Below are 17,405 nucleotides of genomic sequence, written 5' to 3'. Positions count from 1 at the left end.
GTGGTTGTGGGAGGAGGCGAGTACCGTAATATGTGTTTTTAATTGGAATATGTAGACCGTTTATATTTTATGTGATTATTGGTGTGATTAAACTTGAGTTTATCATCTTATTTGTTTTCTGTGCATTTCTTCTGTACTTTGCTCTCCTTTCCTCTTTTTTTTCTGCCTTCTTTGGATTACTCTTACTTTTTTGTTGTTGTTAATCCTATCTAATACATTTTTCAAATCAGACTTTGTGGTTTTTATACCTTGAATTTCTATTTGCGTTTTTTTTTTTTTATTGCCCATATCTCTACTTAACTTCTTGAATGTTTTAATGTACCTGTCTGATAATTATAATGTGTTAGTTCCGGGTTAGTGTCCATTGATTGGTCTTAATTATGGCTTATATCTTTTCTACTGCTTTACATGCCTGGTAATTTTTGATTGGATGCCAGAAATTTTAAATTTTATCTCACTGGCTGCTGGGGTTATTTGCATTCCTTTAAGTATTCTTGAGCTTTGTTCTGGAACTCAGTGTTACCAGAAACAGTTTGATCCTTTTGGGTTTTGCTTTTAAGATTTGTTAGGTGGGATTGAAGCAGGGCTCAATGTAAGGCCAATTTTTCCCAACACTGTATTATACAAGGATTACTATTCAATACTGAGTCAAGATTCTTCTGTGTCCTATCAAATTCTTCGTGAATCATGAAGTTTTCTATTGGTAGAATATTTTGGGCTGTGGAAAGAGGCACTAGTCTCAGCTCTGTGGGGGTACCTGGCACTGTTACCTCTAATCCATTTAAGTGGTTCTCTTGGCCTTGGGTAATTTCCTCATACAGAAGAACTGGTAAGTGTTTCAACTGAATAATCAAGGGGAACACTCTACAGAACTTCAGAGTTATCGCTCTAGATTTTCCCCTCTATAGGGCTCAGTGTGAACGCTAGTCACTTCATTCTCTTCACATTCTCAGCTCTATATCCTCAACTCAGGGAGTCTTTCCAACTCTATCTAGGTTCATTTCCTGGGCATCACACTTAGAAGCTTTTCATAACATTAAGCTGGTGCAATCAGATGGCTTGCCTTATTTAGGGATCATTATTCTTTAATGGCTGATGTCCAGTATCTTGAACACTTTTTAAAATTGTTTTTAATTATTTTTTTAATTATTTCAGGCAAGAAGGTAAATCTGGTCCTGCGTGCTTAATTTAGGTTGGGAGCTGAAGTTCACCAATTGATAAATACTTGTTTTGAAGTAAATTTTAGAGAACTTCCTGGGCATCATATAGAACAGCCCAGGGCACTTGCATTGTGTGTCTTTGGAAGTTGAAACATGAGATTATGGAATTTCATGACTGAAGGCATTAGGTGTGATAGGGTGGTTGGGTAAGGCAAGAAGCAGGAAACTTAAGAAAAACTACTGTTAAGATGAAGAAGAAGCAAATAGTGTCATACACTATGTAAATGGAAGTAAATAAAAAGACAGGGTCCCTTTCTTCAGCAAAATTCATCCAATGGAGAGATAGGCTATATAACCCCTGAAATACACAACATATGATATGTTACTTCATAGCTTTATACTTCTATCATAGCACTTGTTACCTTCAACACTAATAAAAGAGAAAAATGGTAATTGGCGTACGAGCTACCCTTTTCATTGGCTAATCAGGGCTATATGCAAATTAACTGCCAACTAAGATTGGCAGTTAACTGACAACTAAGATTGGCAGTTAACTGCCAATCACTGACAACTATGATTGGCAGTTAACTGACAACTAAGATTGGCAGTTAACTGACAACTATGATTGGCAGTTAACTGACAACTATGATTGGCAGTTAACTGACAACTATGATTGGCAGTTAACTGACAACTAAGATTGGCAGTTAACTGACAACTATGATTGGCAGTTAACTGACAACTATGATTGGCAGTTAACTGACAACTAAGATTGGCAGTTAACTGACAACTATGATTGGCAGTTAACTGACAACTATGATTGGCAGTTAACTGACAACTATGATTGGCAGTTAACTGACAACTATGATTGGCAGTTAACTGACAACTAAGATTGGCAGTTAACTGACAACTAAGATTGGCAGTTAACTGACAACAAGATGGCGGCTAATTTGCATATGTAGGCACAATGCAGGGAGGCAAAAGGGAAAGCAGGAAGAAGCCCCCTGCCACTGACAGTGATCAGAAACCCAGGGGGGAGCTAAGAGCTGGGGGGCAGGGCAAAGGCGGCCCTGGGGCCGCCTTTGCCCTGCCCCCCAGCCATGATCAGAGAATCAGGCGCCTTTGCTGCCCTGGCCAGTGATAGCAGGAAGTAGGGGTGGAGCCAGCGATGGGAGCTGGGCACGGTCGAAGCTGGCAGTCCCGGGAGCTAGGGGTCCTTTGCCTGGGCCTAAAGCAGAGCCCACGATCGCGGGGCCGCTGCAGCTGCGGGTCCCCGCTGCCTGGGCTGGACGCCTAGGCCAGAGGCGTCAGGCCTGGGCAAGGGGCCAATCCTACGATTGGAGGGTGATGGGGGTCAACGCCTGAGGGCTCCCAGTATGTGAGAGGGGGCAGGCTGGGCTGAGGGACACTCCCCCACACACACACCCAGTGCACGAATTTCGTGCACCGGGCCCCTAGTATATTATAATTGACAATTTATTCATCTCTTTCTCTAACAAGTCTGTGAGCTTCTCTGCATCAGGAGTAGAGTGCCTTATTTAGACTTTCTCCTCATTATCTAGCACAATACAGAGCACATAGCAAATATTACTGAGTGAACAAATAAATGGATGTATGAATGAATGAGTGATATAAAAGTTTTGTACTAGGGTTGATTGTTAAAGGAGTTATTTTGGATAAATGGGTTTTTTGGTTACTTTTAGATCACTGCCCTGGCACATATCAATCAAAATGGCCACCATATTTATTCTCAAGCCCAACTGAAAGTGGTATGTAATAATAATAGGTTAAGTGCTCAGTATATGTTTTGTAAAGTTTAAGTACTAATCTTCTATTGAGAACTTCAAATTTTTTGCTTTTAAATTTAAAAGGAAAGAGAACAATAGCACTTTCTAAATTTAGAGTACTGAGATGCTAATTATGCGTCCACTTGAGCATTACTCAGTACTTCACAATATGGGAAAGGTAGCTTTGTGATCTTCCAATGTAAAGGGGGAAAACAAGAGCAGTAGTTACTTGTGGACCATGTCTATGGAAGAAGAATCCCTGTATGTGTTTCTAGTATCTAGAACAATACCTAGAAGTGAATGAATAAATAGATGAACAACTCATCCTCTCAAGTTTAATTCACTATCAGCAAAATGACTCTGAGATAATAGCTGGAAAAAAAAAGAAAAGATAAACCCATTTCCAAAAATAATATCTATATCTGATGAGGATTCCATTATGGTTTATGAAGAGAATTCTCATTTCCCAAAGGATTTCTTCTAAAACTGTCTATTCAAAAAAGTAGATATTTTATAACCAAATGGACTTGGGCCTCTGCACAAATGGGCAATCAGATTGTTTTGTAGAATATCTGTGGAATCCAATGCTTTAGCTCCGGCCAACCTATTCAAGCCATGGTTCAATACCCTGAATTCCAATCAAGTTTGTAAAATGAGGTCAGATTGAAAATCTCTGTCAGAGTTAAATTGCTTTTCAGAAGGTCCTTCTGTGTAATCAGCAGACTAGGACCAGGGCACAAAGGGCAAGAGAAGGAGAAAAGCCACCCACAAAAGCAAACGTGGTACAGTTATGCATAAGTTATGATGCTTTAATGATATTTTATAATTAAACCTTTGGCCAAATATTTGATAAGACATCAAATATAATTATGAAAAGGAGATACATCAGAAAAGAAACCATTAAAGATGCCTAAATAAGACTTGTTGAATTACTTATTTCCAGTCTCTGCTTATCTTGCATACAGGGAAAAATAAAAAGCTGAGGGAGTCAAAAAGCAGATGATTAGATTCTAATAGCTCTTCTTGCAAGCTTTCTCAATCCGTTTGCAGCTGCTGATAATGGCACAAAATATGCATTAGAGTTGTGAGATATTCCACGAAGCTGCCATGATGTCTTTTCTTGGCATCAATCATAAATGCAGAAATCCACAGTCAGATTTGCTAGTGATTTTTCCCCCACTGTAAGTCTCTCATAATCTTTCTTTAGCTTTAGCTAAGTGAACCATATCTGCCACAGTTGTGTGTTGTTGAAACAATTATCTGAAGAATCTTGGTCTACTGGTAAAAATTTTAATCTCTAATGTTTATAATTTCATTTTTTACTTTACTTTTTTATGTTTCAATTACATATAGTTTCAGGTGTAACACCCAGTAATTAGACACAATATAACTGACAAAGTGATCACTCTGATAACTCTGGTACCCAGCTGACACCATACCAGGTATATATTACAATATTGACTACATTCCCTGTACTGTACTTTACACCCCTGTGACTATTCTGTAACTACCAATTTGTACTTCTTGATATCTTCGCCTTTTTTACCCATCCTCCCAACCCCCCTCCCATCTGAAAAACATCAAATTGTTTTCTGTATTTATGAGTCTGTTTCAGTTCTGCTGATTTGCTTGTTTTGGCTTTTAGATTCCACATATAAATGAAATCATTTGTTTTTCTCTGTCTGACTTATTTCACTCAGCACAATACTCTCTAGGTCCATTCATGTTGTTGTAGATGGTAAGATTTCATTCTTTGTTAAGGCTGATAGATATTCCCTTTTATTCATGCACCACTTTATTATCCATTCATCTATTAACAAACACTTAGGTTGCTTCCGTATCTTGGCTATTGTAAATAATGCTACAATGAACATATAGATGTATATGTCTTTTTCAATTTAGTATTTTGGGTTTCTTTGGATAAATACCCAGAAGTGGACTTGCTGGGTCCTTCTTTGTCTCTTGTTATATAGCCTTTGTTTTAAAGTCTATTTTGTCTAGTATAAGTATTGCTGTTTTGTCTGGTATAAGTATTGCTGTTCAGCTGTTTTTGTTTGTTTGTTTACATTTTCATGAAATATCTTTTTCTGTCTCTTTACTTTCAGTCTGTGTGTGTGTCTTTTTTTAAAAATATATTTTATTGAATTTTTACAGAGAGGAAGGGAGAGGGATAGAGAGTTAGAAACATCAATGAGAGAGAAACATCGATCAGTTGCCTCCTGCACACCCCCAATGGGGATGTGCCCACAACCAAGGTACATGCCCTTGACCAGAATCGAACCTGGGACCCTTGAGTCCGCAGGCCGACACTCTATCCACTGAGCCAAACTGGTTAGGGCTGTGTGTGTCTTTTGATCTGAAATGAGTCTCATGTAGTCAGCATATGTAAGGGTCTTGTTTTGTTATCTACCCAGCCTGCATATGTCTTTTAGTTGGAGCATTTTATCCATTTGCATTTAAAGTAATTGTTGATAAATATGTGTTTATTGCCATTTTGTTATTCATATTTTAGTTCCTTTTTTCCCTTCTTCTTATAGAAGACCCTTTAACATTTCTTATAATATTGGTTTGATGGTGATGAACTCCTTTAGCTTTTTCTTGTCCAAAAAGAAATGCACTTTACATGTCTTTTCAGTCTGAAGATAGCTTTGCTGGGTAGAGTAATCTTAGTTGTAGTTCCTTGCTTTTCATCACTTCGAATATTTCTTGTCAGTCCTTTGTAGCCTGCAGAGTTTCTGTTGAGAAATCAGTTCACAGTCTGATGAAGTTGAGCCTTGACTGTTGTTGGCATGTCAGTGGGAAGGATTTCCATCCAGTCCGATTGGCTGTGACCACTGTGGAGGATCAGTTATGCAGGGGTCCATCCCATGGAGCAGGACTTACTTCAGTGGGGTTCTGGCACTCATTGAGTTCACCCCTTGAGTGTGTCTCTTGTGGAGTGGTTGGTGGTGCTTCAACATGGTCTGATTCTGTCGACTGGGTGCACTATCTCTGGGGCCTCCTGGAAGGTACAGGCCAAGGTTAGCCACCACCTGTGCCCTGCCTGAGGCCACCTGGCATTAGCTACAAAGTGATTTGTAGATGGTTGCTTCTTGTGCTGGGCTTAGCGGTACCCAGGAGATGCCAAGCTGAGAACAAAGGCTGGCTTCCCCAGGACACTTAGCAAGGGGTATGCAGCATGCTGAGGCCAGATGCTGCTTGTTTGAGAGATTTTAGGAAAGTCTGAAGCATGAGCCAAGATAGGCTGTTTGTATGGGAAAGCCACTGGAAATGTCTTGGATTGGGCCTATAGCTGGGATGGTGCAGAGTTTCAGGGAATCACCAGAGTGGGGCGAACAGTGTTAGCCTGGTTGGTGGACACTAAGATTTGGCACCAATCTGCTGGGGGAGGGCTCAGAAAAAGAATAATGGCTTCTGCCAGCACTTCCGTCGGGGAGAAAGCTGCTACTCTAGCTCTCACCCCAATGCCAGACAACTCAGTTCTTCCCCATATGAGCCTGGTGCCCCAGGGCTGGAACTCACAGTGAGTGATTACAAGTAAATCCGTGCACAGGCACTTTAAGATAAATGCAGCAATTGGTCTCACTCAGCCATAATTTCCCCTGGTTTTTACAGCCAGAAGCGGTATGGTGACTTCTCTTCCTGACACTGCACCCCTGGGCTGGGGAGCCTGGTGTGAGGCTGGGACTCCTTGTTCCTTAGGGAGAACTTCTGCAGCCAAAATATCCCTCCTGATTTTTATCACCACATGTGGGTGTGGTACCAGCCTGTTCTGTGCCTCCTCTCAGTTCCAATGTGGCTCTTCTTTTTATCCTTAGTTGTAGAGCTATTGTTAAGCTCGATTTCAAGCAGTTTTGAATGATGGTTGTTCTGTAGTTTAGTTGTAATTTTGATTTGTTTGTGGGAGGATACCAGTACCATGTTGTTTACCTACACCGCCATTTTGACTGGAACTCCCCATCTAATGTTCATACTTTTGAATGAACACTTTTAATTTCTTTGTCTGAATCACCTACTGTTGAGTCAAATTTTTGTTTTATTTTTTGCATGAGGACTTTTTTTTGAGTGCCTAATGGATTATTTTTTGCATTCCTTAATTAGAGATGTTTAATTTAATTAGTAATTTATTTTAAAAACTGGATTTAGAAAGGTTCTCACTGGACTGAAATTACATTTTAACTGTCACAGTCAAAAGATCTATCTTATTATTAGATACAGTCCAAGTTCTTGAATATGACTCAGGTAAATGAAAGGTGAACATGGTGCTACATGGCCAGGCAAAATAGCTATCTCAGATGGTGGATTAAAAAGAATTGAATTTATTTAAGGAAAGGGAATGGGGGATGGGATATCCAAAAGGAAGGGCTGCACAGCACTGAACCAAGGGGATATTGGGTCAAAGATAGCAGCCAAAATATACTTGGGACAGTGAAAGGAAGGACTTAGGAAAAGGAACTGGAAAGCCTAGGCTGGGCTGCTCTGGCTCACTGAGAAGTCAGAGAAAAGAGGGCCTTGAAGACAGGTTCAAGGGTTAGCCCTGAACAAGCTGCCACTGCCCATTGCTCCCCTGGGTCCCTTAGAGGTTGGGGTATACGTGCCAGTGGGGCATTGGCAGGGGCGTGCTCATTGGAGGGAAAACACATATGGGTCCTTTGTCCTGAGTGTGTTTATCACTCTTTTACAGTTAGAAATCTTGGGGGAGGTCTCAGGTGACGATTTTAATAGAATATTCACCAGCTTTCCAGATGTGCTCTTTTAGGGTTGTGGTCTCCACTGAATGGTCAGTGCTGGGGCAGTGGGTCATTGGTCAATATAGCTGGTCCTGAGGCAGCCATGGCATCACTTGTCTGGTTTTGCTGCTTTTCTGGGCCTTGAACTAAAATAGAATTGAGGCCTAGATGTTATCTTTAGGGAGGAAAAGGCCAGGGAATCTAACCTGCCTGGACAGCCATATGCTAGGGAAGGAAATATTACCCTGGGAGCAAGGTTATTGTTTTCCCTGTTTTGCTCCTTGTTGGACATCCATGGCTTTCTGTCCTGGTGAGTTTCTGTGCCTGGACTGTCATCCTTGCTCCTAACATTCTGGGGGGACTGCTTAATAGTATCTTTTTTCCTCAGCCAGATCTCCAGTAATTCCTTGGCTCAAGTTCGCAGTTCAGAAATCTTGATCTGCTACTATGATCCATCCCTCAAAAACACATATGCTGTTTCTTACCCCTGTGATCTGCCCCAATCTACAAGGGTATTACTTTCCCATAGTCCTTTCCTACATCTCTGTACTCTGTCTAGCAAAATATTCAGCTGGGACATTACCTGACCTGAGAAATGATCTCCCTCTTTTTTACTCCCCAAAGACCCTGTGCCTCCCTGTACCACCGACTATCCTATATAATAAAAGAGAAACATGTAAATTGACCATCCCTCTGCTATGCTCACCAGCCAATCAGGATTGAGTATGCAAATTAACTCAACAAATATGGTGGGTTAATTTGCATACACAGGCTCTGGCGGAGAACAGAGCAGGAGAGCCAGCAGCTTGGGGGGATGTGGCTCTCTCGATTGCTCCTCTCAAGCCACCTGGAGGAGAGCAGAGTGGGAGAGCTGATGGAGAGTGGAGCGGCTTGGGGAACTTGGCTCCCCAAGCCTCCAGATGGAGAGCAGAGAGGGAGAGCTGGTGTCTTGGAGGACTTGGAAGAGTGGGAGGCCATGGGATGGAAACAGAGCAGGAAGGGAAAACCAAGAGCGCGGGGAGCACCAGGAGTTCTGGGGATAGTAGTTCTGGTGGCAGCCCCAGGCCTGAAGCAGAAGCCCAGAGCATGGGGAGCACCAGGAATGCTGAGAATTGTAGTTCTGGTGGCAGACAGATCTCCTAGACACTAGAGCAAAGTGAGCCTGGAGCAAGTTACTGTTGCAGTGGGAGATGGAGGCAAAGCAAAGGTGAGAGACATAAGTATAATCAGAGTGTCTAGGAAAAATTAAAGAGAAGATATCCTAAAACTCCAGGAAATCTCCACCAATGAAGCAAAGAAAAAAAAAGCTTCTATTATTCTGTGAGCAACAAACCAAACTGATTTGGAGTCTCAGACAATTCGCTCATATGATTGCAAAGGCAGACAGAAACTCTTGGATTGGAGAGGGCTCCCCTGAGGGCTCCCAGATTGGAGAGGGTGCAGGTCGGGCTGAGGGACCCCACACCCCCAGTGCACGAATGTCATGCACCAGGCCTCTAGTCCTATATAATAAAAGCCTAATATGCAAATTGTCCCCTTGATTGGGAGTTTGACCAGGGGGCGGAGCTGGCCAGCCAACTGCAGGAAGGGAGGCCCCAGATGGTGGCAGGCGGCTGGGGGAAGGGAGGTCCTGGCCAGCAGCTGAGAGCCGCTAGGGACACTACCTGTGCACGAATTTCATGCACTGGGCCTCTAGTATATTATATTATAATGATGTGTTTATGTGTTTGCTGTCTTGCAAAGTCCTTGAGAATAGGGAGTGTGCCATGCATTTGTCCAGCATAGTACCAAGCACACAGTAAGGGCCTATAAAATGTCAAATGAATGAGTATCACTGAAATTATTTATTGATTAGCTAGTTATAGGCGGGAGAAAGGAGGCAAGTGAATTTGAAGGAGTTTTTATCTTGAGTTGTTAAGAAAGTTTGGTAAAGAACAGATTTCTTTGCTGAGCCTGGAGGAGGAACAGCAGACAGGGCAGAGATGAGATGAGATGTACATAATGCACAGGCAGTGATGATAAGAGCCGAAGGCACTGGAAGCTTCAGGGCTGCTCCTCCTGGTTGGGGTGCTTTTGATGTGTGCCTGCTTTGATCCCTGCTGTGTCGCTGCGGCCCAGGATGTTCTGGAATGAAGAAAAACTACTTACTGTTTCCTGTTCCCAAGATTCAGGGGTGTTAGAGAAGAAGAACTTGGGGGAAGAGGTTGGCTTTTCTGATGGCAAAATAAAATCATTTCCCAAATGTAAAACGTGCCTCCAGCATGTCAGAGCGGAGGCAGAAGAACAGGATGCAGAGAGAGACACTGCAGTGTGCAGGAGAGAAAAGCAGGATGCAAAGTAAAAGCAGAGAGAAGAGAAATCACAAAGTGCAGGAAGGCAGCAGCCATGGGTGCGGTCAGCAGAGCTGTACTGGGAATGGCAGCAATGAGACACTAGGCCATATGTGGAGGGATTTTGTCAGCCTCTTGGACAACACATGGGAACATAGGTAGTGACATTCACGCATCCTCACACTAGGAAAAAGACAACACTGTTGACAGGTCACGACTGAGAAAAAGAGACACAGAAACACACTGCCCCTCCTCTCTGGATGGAAGGCCAAGAGGAACTCCCATTGGTGTAGTTTATTTTTAGAAGCATAAAATCTGTCATGGATCTGTCCAAGTTAAATCATCCTTTCTAAAGTGACCTGAAATGTGGACTCAGCTCTTTCCCAAAACTGCTTTTTGAAACAGAGCTTCCGTTTTGGGAATTTTCTAAGTGTGTGAAATAGTCAGATCCTATTAACCATCTCAGGCTATATATATATACGAGGGAAAGTGAACTATTATTAGTTGGGGCACATTATATGCAGACTCTGTGCTTAGGCACTTTATACATGTTATCAAATTTGAGCTCTCAAAGTTGCCATGAATTAAGTATTATCCCCATTTTATAAATAAGAAAACTGCATCTCAGAGAGGTTAAGCAAATTTTTTTAATGTCACAGAGCTAATAAGTAACGAAGACACAATTAGAATCCAGTTCTGCATGATTCTGGTATCCATGTTCATTCCATATATATTGTGCATCCTATACATTATGTTTAATATTTTGATTACAAATGTGGATATGATAGTTGATATTAGCTCAATGGTTTAAGAATTCCTTATGGGGATCTGTGCCTATGAATTCACCCTTAAAATTGTGTTTACTAGTATTGCATACTTGACATTATACTAGTAACGCCATAAATATTCAGTAGATCCAAACCCCTTTTTAAAGTTGAATTTATTGGAGTGACATTGGTTAATAAAATTATATAGGTTTCAGGTGTGCAATTCTATAACATGTCATCTGTATATTGTATTCTGTGTTCATTACTCAAAGTCAAGTCTCCTTCTATTCAAATCCCCTTTAAGAAGGAACCTGGACACTAAAAAGAGCTGCATCAAACGAGGCCTGCAGATGGCAGTGCTGCCCAGAAGTCACTGGAATCTAACTTCAGTTTTCTTACAAAATAAATATACAGGGTCACTTTAGGAATTATACAACACTGATTCCAAAAGTTAATTTTCAACCAACATTTGAGTGATTTTTGAATTGTGTAATAATTCCTTCCAATTTATGGTGTGATATTAAAATGTAATTTTCAACTTAATGAACAATGAGTTTGTAATGCTTAATAGCATTCCAGCCTAGCAACAGGCAGACCACAAATCTGGATGGAGAGGACACATGACTATCAAGCTGGGGAAGAGAAAGAGATGTGGACTCTTTCCTCGAGCATAAGGTATTGCCTGACAAATCAGATCACTTAAGTCAGGAGATGGATTGGGGATGCTAAAATCCAAGTAGTCTTTAGAATTTCCAAGTTGTAAATCAGAAAGCTGATGAAAACCCACAAATACTGAAGTCTGACACATTGTACATAATGAACAAAAATGCAGGTCTTTTCACTGTATTTTAGCTTTATTATACATTTTTAAGAAAAAATTGTTGCTAATCTCTAATCCTAGCTAATCAGACATGCTTTGGAAGACAAAACAAGAGCTACTTTTTCTTGGGTCTTTAAGAGGCATACAGTTCTGGAGACAGAATATGCCAAGATTTTCATATGATTTGATTGTATGTGATTGATAAGATTATAGGTGATTTAAATGTTCACTTCCAAGTCATCCTATATAATAAAAGAGAAACCTGGTAATTAGCCGTAACTTCTCTACCCTTCCCATTGGCTAATCAGGGCGATATGCAAATTAACTGCCAACCAAGATGGCGGCCAGCAGCCAGGCTACTGACGCGAACAGGAGGCTTGCTTGCTCCAGTGACTGAGGAAGCCAACGTTCCCCGCCTGACTCCTGCCACAGCCCAGGTCTGAGCTGCTCTAAGAAACATTGTTACAAATATAGAAGCTAAACAAAACCCCAGAAACCTGCTTTCAGCCAGCTGGGATCTCAGAGTTGGAGTCGCAACAAAGTTTCAAATACAGAAAGTAAACAAAGCACAGAAACCTGCTTTCAGCAGCCGAGGTCTGAGCTAAAGCTGGCTCTCAGCTCCAGTGACAGCCATAGAATGTAAATAAATCCCAGAATTAAAAAAAAAAAGGAAAAAAGGAGAGGTTGGGAGCTTCAGTCACCCGCCAGCCTGAAAACGGCCCTCAGCCCCTCACCCAGACTGACCAGGCACCCCAGTGGGGACCCCCACCCTGAAGGGGGTGTGACCAGCTGGAAAAGCCATCATCCCCTCATCCAGGCAGGCCAGGCACCCCAGTGGGGACCCCCACCCTGATCCAGGACACACTTCAGGGCAAACCAGCCATCCCCCACCCGTGCACCAGACCTCTATGCTATATAGTAAAAGGGTAATACGCCTCCCAGCACCGGGATCAGTGGAGCAGCGAGGCCTCCCAGCACTGGGATCAGCAGAGCCGGGAGGCCTCCTAGCACTGGTATCAGTGGAGCCGCGAGGCCTCCTGGCCCCTGGAGCAGTGTGACAGGGGGCAGCGCCCGAACCCCCTGATCGCCCTGCAGCTCTGTATGTGACAGGGGGCGGGGCCACAACCTCCCTATCTGCCCTGCTCTGTTCGTGACAGGGGAAGGTGCCCCAACCCCCTGATTGGCCCTGCTCTGTGCCTGATAGGGGGGAGCTCCCCAAGCCCCTGATTGGCCTTGCTCTGTGTGTGACAAGGTGCGGTGCCCCAACCCCCCATGGGCCCTGCTCTGTGTGTGACGGGGTGGAGCTGCAACCTCCCCATTGGCTCTGCCCTGAGTGTGACAAGGGGGAGTGCCCCAACCCCCTGATCGGCCCTGCTCTGTGGGTGACAGGGGGCGGTGCCCCAATCTCCCCATCGACCCTGCCTTGAATGTGATGGGGCAGTGCTGCAACCCCCCAATCGGCCCTACCCTGAGTGTGACTGAGGGTGGCATCGCAACCTCCTGTTCCGCCCTGCTCTGTGCATGACAGGGGGCGGTGCCCCAACTCCCCAATTGGCCCTTCTCTGAGCCCAACCAGGAGCTGCGGGGCAGGCACCTAGGGATTGGGCCTGCCCTCTGCCACCCGGGAGTGGGCCTAAACCAGCAGGTCGTTATCTCCCGAGGGGTCCCAGACTGTGAGAGGGCACAAGTGGGGTTGAGGGATACCCCCACCCCCGCCAGTGCACAAATTTTTGTGCACCGGGCCTCTAGTCTATAATAAATAGACTTCACTTTTAATAAAGGTAAGTCAATAAATGCTAAAGTAAAAAATAATACAAAACATTCATGCTCATAAGCCCTATCGCTCTTATATTAACACAAACCCCTTTTTGTTTGTTCATTTTAATACCAGGGATCTCTTTTGGTGGTGTTCTGCATAGATCCCGACTCAGTGCTGAGTAATACATTGTCCCGGCTATCACTAATAATGGCTGCATTCCTCTTTAGGAAATGTGCTTGGCTGAAGGGAGTTGCCTCATCCAAGGTTACACCTCCTCCCTAGAATTAACCCATGATCAATGATGGTTTATGTGAAGTATTGAGACCCAGCCCTTCCCTCAATTTGAGACAATCCTGAGGGGCCATCTAGCTCTCGTCCCCTAAGGGATCAGCTGTGGCCTTTGCTGACATTGCATTGCTAGTCAACCTTTTGTTTTGCCCCATCCCAACTTTGTCTCTTTCTTGTAAGTACTGTTCCCAAGTGTACTTCCCACTAACCTCAAACACACATATACAGTATTTGTCTCAATACTATCAGGAACATAACCTAAGACAGAACTAAGACTAGTCCAAAAATAATTCTTACTTTTGTTCCTCTGTATAAAATGTTTTTTCTCCAGATGCATTTAAGGCTTTTTTTTTTTTCTTTTTCACTTGTTTTTAGCAACTTGATTATATTTGCCTTGGTGAGGTTTTATAGCTCTTTTGCTGGAAGGTTACTTGAGCTTCTATGGGGTTTATGGTCTTTATCACATTTAGAAAAAATTCAGCCATTATTTCTGGCCAATAATTTTTGTCTTCCCTTTTTCTTCTCTCACCTGTAGGCTCCTATTGAACACATTACTCAGTTTCATATTTTTACATAGTTAACTGAAGGCCTAGTTTTTGTGTGTGTGTTTTCTTCCCCCTTTTGTTTCCTATATACTTTATTTTAGGTAGTTCTATTGCTGTTTTCAAGTTCACAGATATTTTCTTCTGCTGTTGGCTGATGTTCTCCAAATTTCATTTCACATATTTTTAATCTCTAGAATTTCTATTTACATCTTTTTTTATATCTTCCATTTCTATCACTATAGTCATGATTTTCTTTATATCCTGGAATATATTTACAATAAACTAGAGGCCCGATGCATGAAATTCATGCAAGAGTAGGCCTTCCTTCCCCCGGCTGCTGGCACTGGCTTCCCTCTGGCACCCAGGACCTGGGCTTCCCTCGTAGCCCCGGCTTTGTCTGGAAGGTCATCTGGTCTAATTAGCATATTACACTTTTGTTATTATAGATATTAAAAATCCTGGTTATGGGTTATATATATATATATATTTTTTTTTCTTTGCATGTCTGGTAATTTTTGGTTGGATATTGAACACTGTTTCTTACATTGTTGAATGCTGGCTCTTGTATTTCTTTCAAGTATTAGACTTTGTTCTGGCACACAGGAAGTTATAATAGGAACATTTTGAGGCTTGTTTTTTAATATTTACTAGGCTGAATCCATAGCAGTTTGTAAACTTGTAGTGGGGCTAATTTGGCCCCACTACAAGAGTACAACTCAACTCTTCTGAAGATGCTACCCAATGCCTCAGCTATTAGCTCTCTCAGTTCTGGCTGGTGGAAACATGAGCTATTTCCAGCTCTGTGAGGTCCAGCAATTGTTTTGTTTTCTGCTTTCCAGTTATTCTTTCCTTGGCCTTGCTGATTAGTACTCAACGGACTTCCTTCACCTTGCCCTATCCCAATTAGTACTCAACAGAAATCTCTAGATTACACTGCAGACCACTGGGCTTTTTTTGTTGTTGATTTGCAGTTCCCTCAGTGATTCGGAACTCTGATCTCTATAGAGCTCTTTAACGAAGTCAGACCCTGGGCTTTATTTTTGTTTTTCTTCCCTGCACTGTGGCCTGGCAATTGCCTCCAGGCAGTAATCTCGGGGCAGTCACTAGGCTCACTACTTTGATTGTAGTCTAATGTCTAAAAACAGTTGTTTCATGTACACTGGTTTTCCAGTTGCTTAAGGACGAAAAGGAAATTCAGAAATCAGCTGATATATTTGAGGCTAGGTTTTGATACAAAAATTGTTTTTATAATGAGGAAGAGTCAACACTACTTAAAATTCTGTTATACATTCAGTGTTTCTTCAGTACACATTGTGAGGTTTTCAGGGAAAGAAAAAAAAACAGCTATTTTGTACATTTTTTTCAAGTCTTAGAAAATGAAAATTTTTAAAAAAATATGTATATACTAGAGGCCCAGTGCACGAATTTGTGTACATTGAAAGGAAATTAATTAGAAAAAATATTTTAATATCACTATTCGCCCTTTCTCTATAATATAAATGTCAACCAAATTCACTATCAACAATGACAGATCGAAACACATGCATGCGATTGGACCCAGCAAGAGCTTTATATGTATCATGCATGCACAAGTCAACTAGTCTTTTATAGTTATAGAACAAACTTTCTTAATTAGACCTGCTTTCTGATTTAGCTAAACTTTTTCCAGCCCAGTAAAGCACCCCAACTTCTCTTTCGGTAATTGTCAGCAGCACAGCAGTAAATGTCAACACGAAGCACATTATAATTGTAGATCACACAGGGAGAACAAAGAGTAAAATATTTAACTGCAGCGTTTAAATATATTCTGCGCAGTGAGAAAACCTGAAGTCATTTTCAAGGTCCACCATTTCTTACTTCTTTTCAGTCAGGTCAAGTTTCTAAGCTTTCTAAATCTCCGTTTTCTGGCTAATGAAAAGAAAATAGGATTCCACTGAGTATCCTATCTACCTACTCCAGGACTTCTGTGAGGATCAAATGAGATGAGGCATGGGAAAATGCTTCACAGACATTTGGTTAAAGTGTAAAATGTTTTCACCTGGGTATAAAGCAAGCCGAGTTCCTGGACTGAAGAAACTGCAAGGAGGCTAGTCATTGCTAGGGAGAGCAAGCTGGGCATTGGTATGTGATGTCATTCCCGGATGGACACTTAGCATATTAGCCTTTTATATATATATGTATTTTATTGATTTCAGAGAGGAAGGGAAAGGGAGAAATAGAAACATCAATGATGAGAGAATCATACATTGGCTGCCACAATGGGGATTGAGCCCACAACCCTGGCATGTGCCCTGACTGGGAATCAAACCATAACCTCCTGGTTCATAGTCTACACTCAAGCACTGAGACATGCTGATAGGGTAGAAAACAAAATTTTTAATTAATAGAAAAGATTCTTAGTTGGTGTGCCTTATCACATTTAGAACTGTTTATTTAGAGAAATGACATTTTGTTTCATTCGATTTTAAGTTTAATATTAAACTAACAATCCTTCATTTCTCTCCTAGGAATGCTTCATTTCAACAATAAGACTACATACATACACAAGCACACACACACACACACACACACACACAGGTATTGAATGTCAGTAGAAAATTTTCAAATCTGTTCCCCAGCCGTGCCTCAGTTAGAGTTCTCTGTAAACTGACAAGAGATCAAGGATGGGGTCAAGGATGGGTAACCAGGCATAACACCAAGTTTCCTACTTCCTGACATCTGTGCATCAAGGCCCTGATTAGACCCTTGTAACTGTGATCAAGGACGTTTGTGGTTTCTGTGAATAAAAGCTTGCCTAGCACCAAGGTCAGGGCTGCTGCAGGAGGAGAGCTCCCTGCGTGGAGACGCCTGTGGCAGTCGCTGGCCAGCTCAATAAATCCTCGCTTGCTGCTTAAGACCTAATTGGAGTCGGTGGTCTTACTCTCGCGAATGTTGGCCCATAACAAAGGCAACTGAGAGCATTATGTTTTTGCAAGACCTCACCTAGTGCTTTGATTCTGGGTGGTTTTAATAACTGCTAACATTTATAGGGTGCTTATTCTACACTAGATACTCTGCTAAACGCTAAATACTTCACATGCATTATTCTATTTAATCCTCACAACAATCCTAAAAGATACAATATGTTACAGGTAAGAAAAAACTGGGACTTAGAAAGTAACTTGTCTGAGGTTACATAGTAATTGCACAATAGGATTCCAAACTGACTTCAGAGCTCACATT

This window comes from Myotis daubentonii, chromosome 3 (genome assembly GCF_963259705.1).
Source record: "Myotis daubentonii chromosome 3, mMyoDau2.1, whole genome shotgun sequence".
Classification (NCBI taxonomy): domain Eukaryota; kingdom Metazoa; phylum Chordata; class Mammalia; order Chiroptera; family Vespertilionidae; genus Myotis; species Myotis daubentonii.
The sequence above is the reverse complement of the archived record's forward strand: the minus strand, read 5'-3'. Positions refer to the sequence as shown.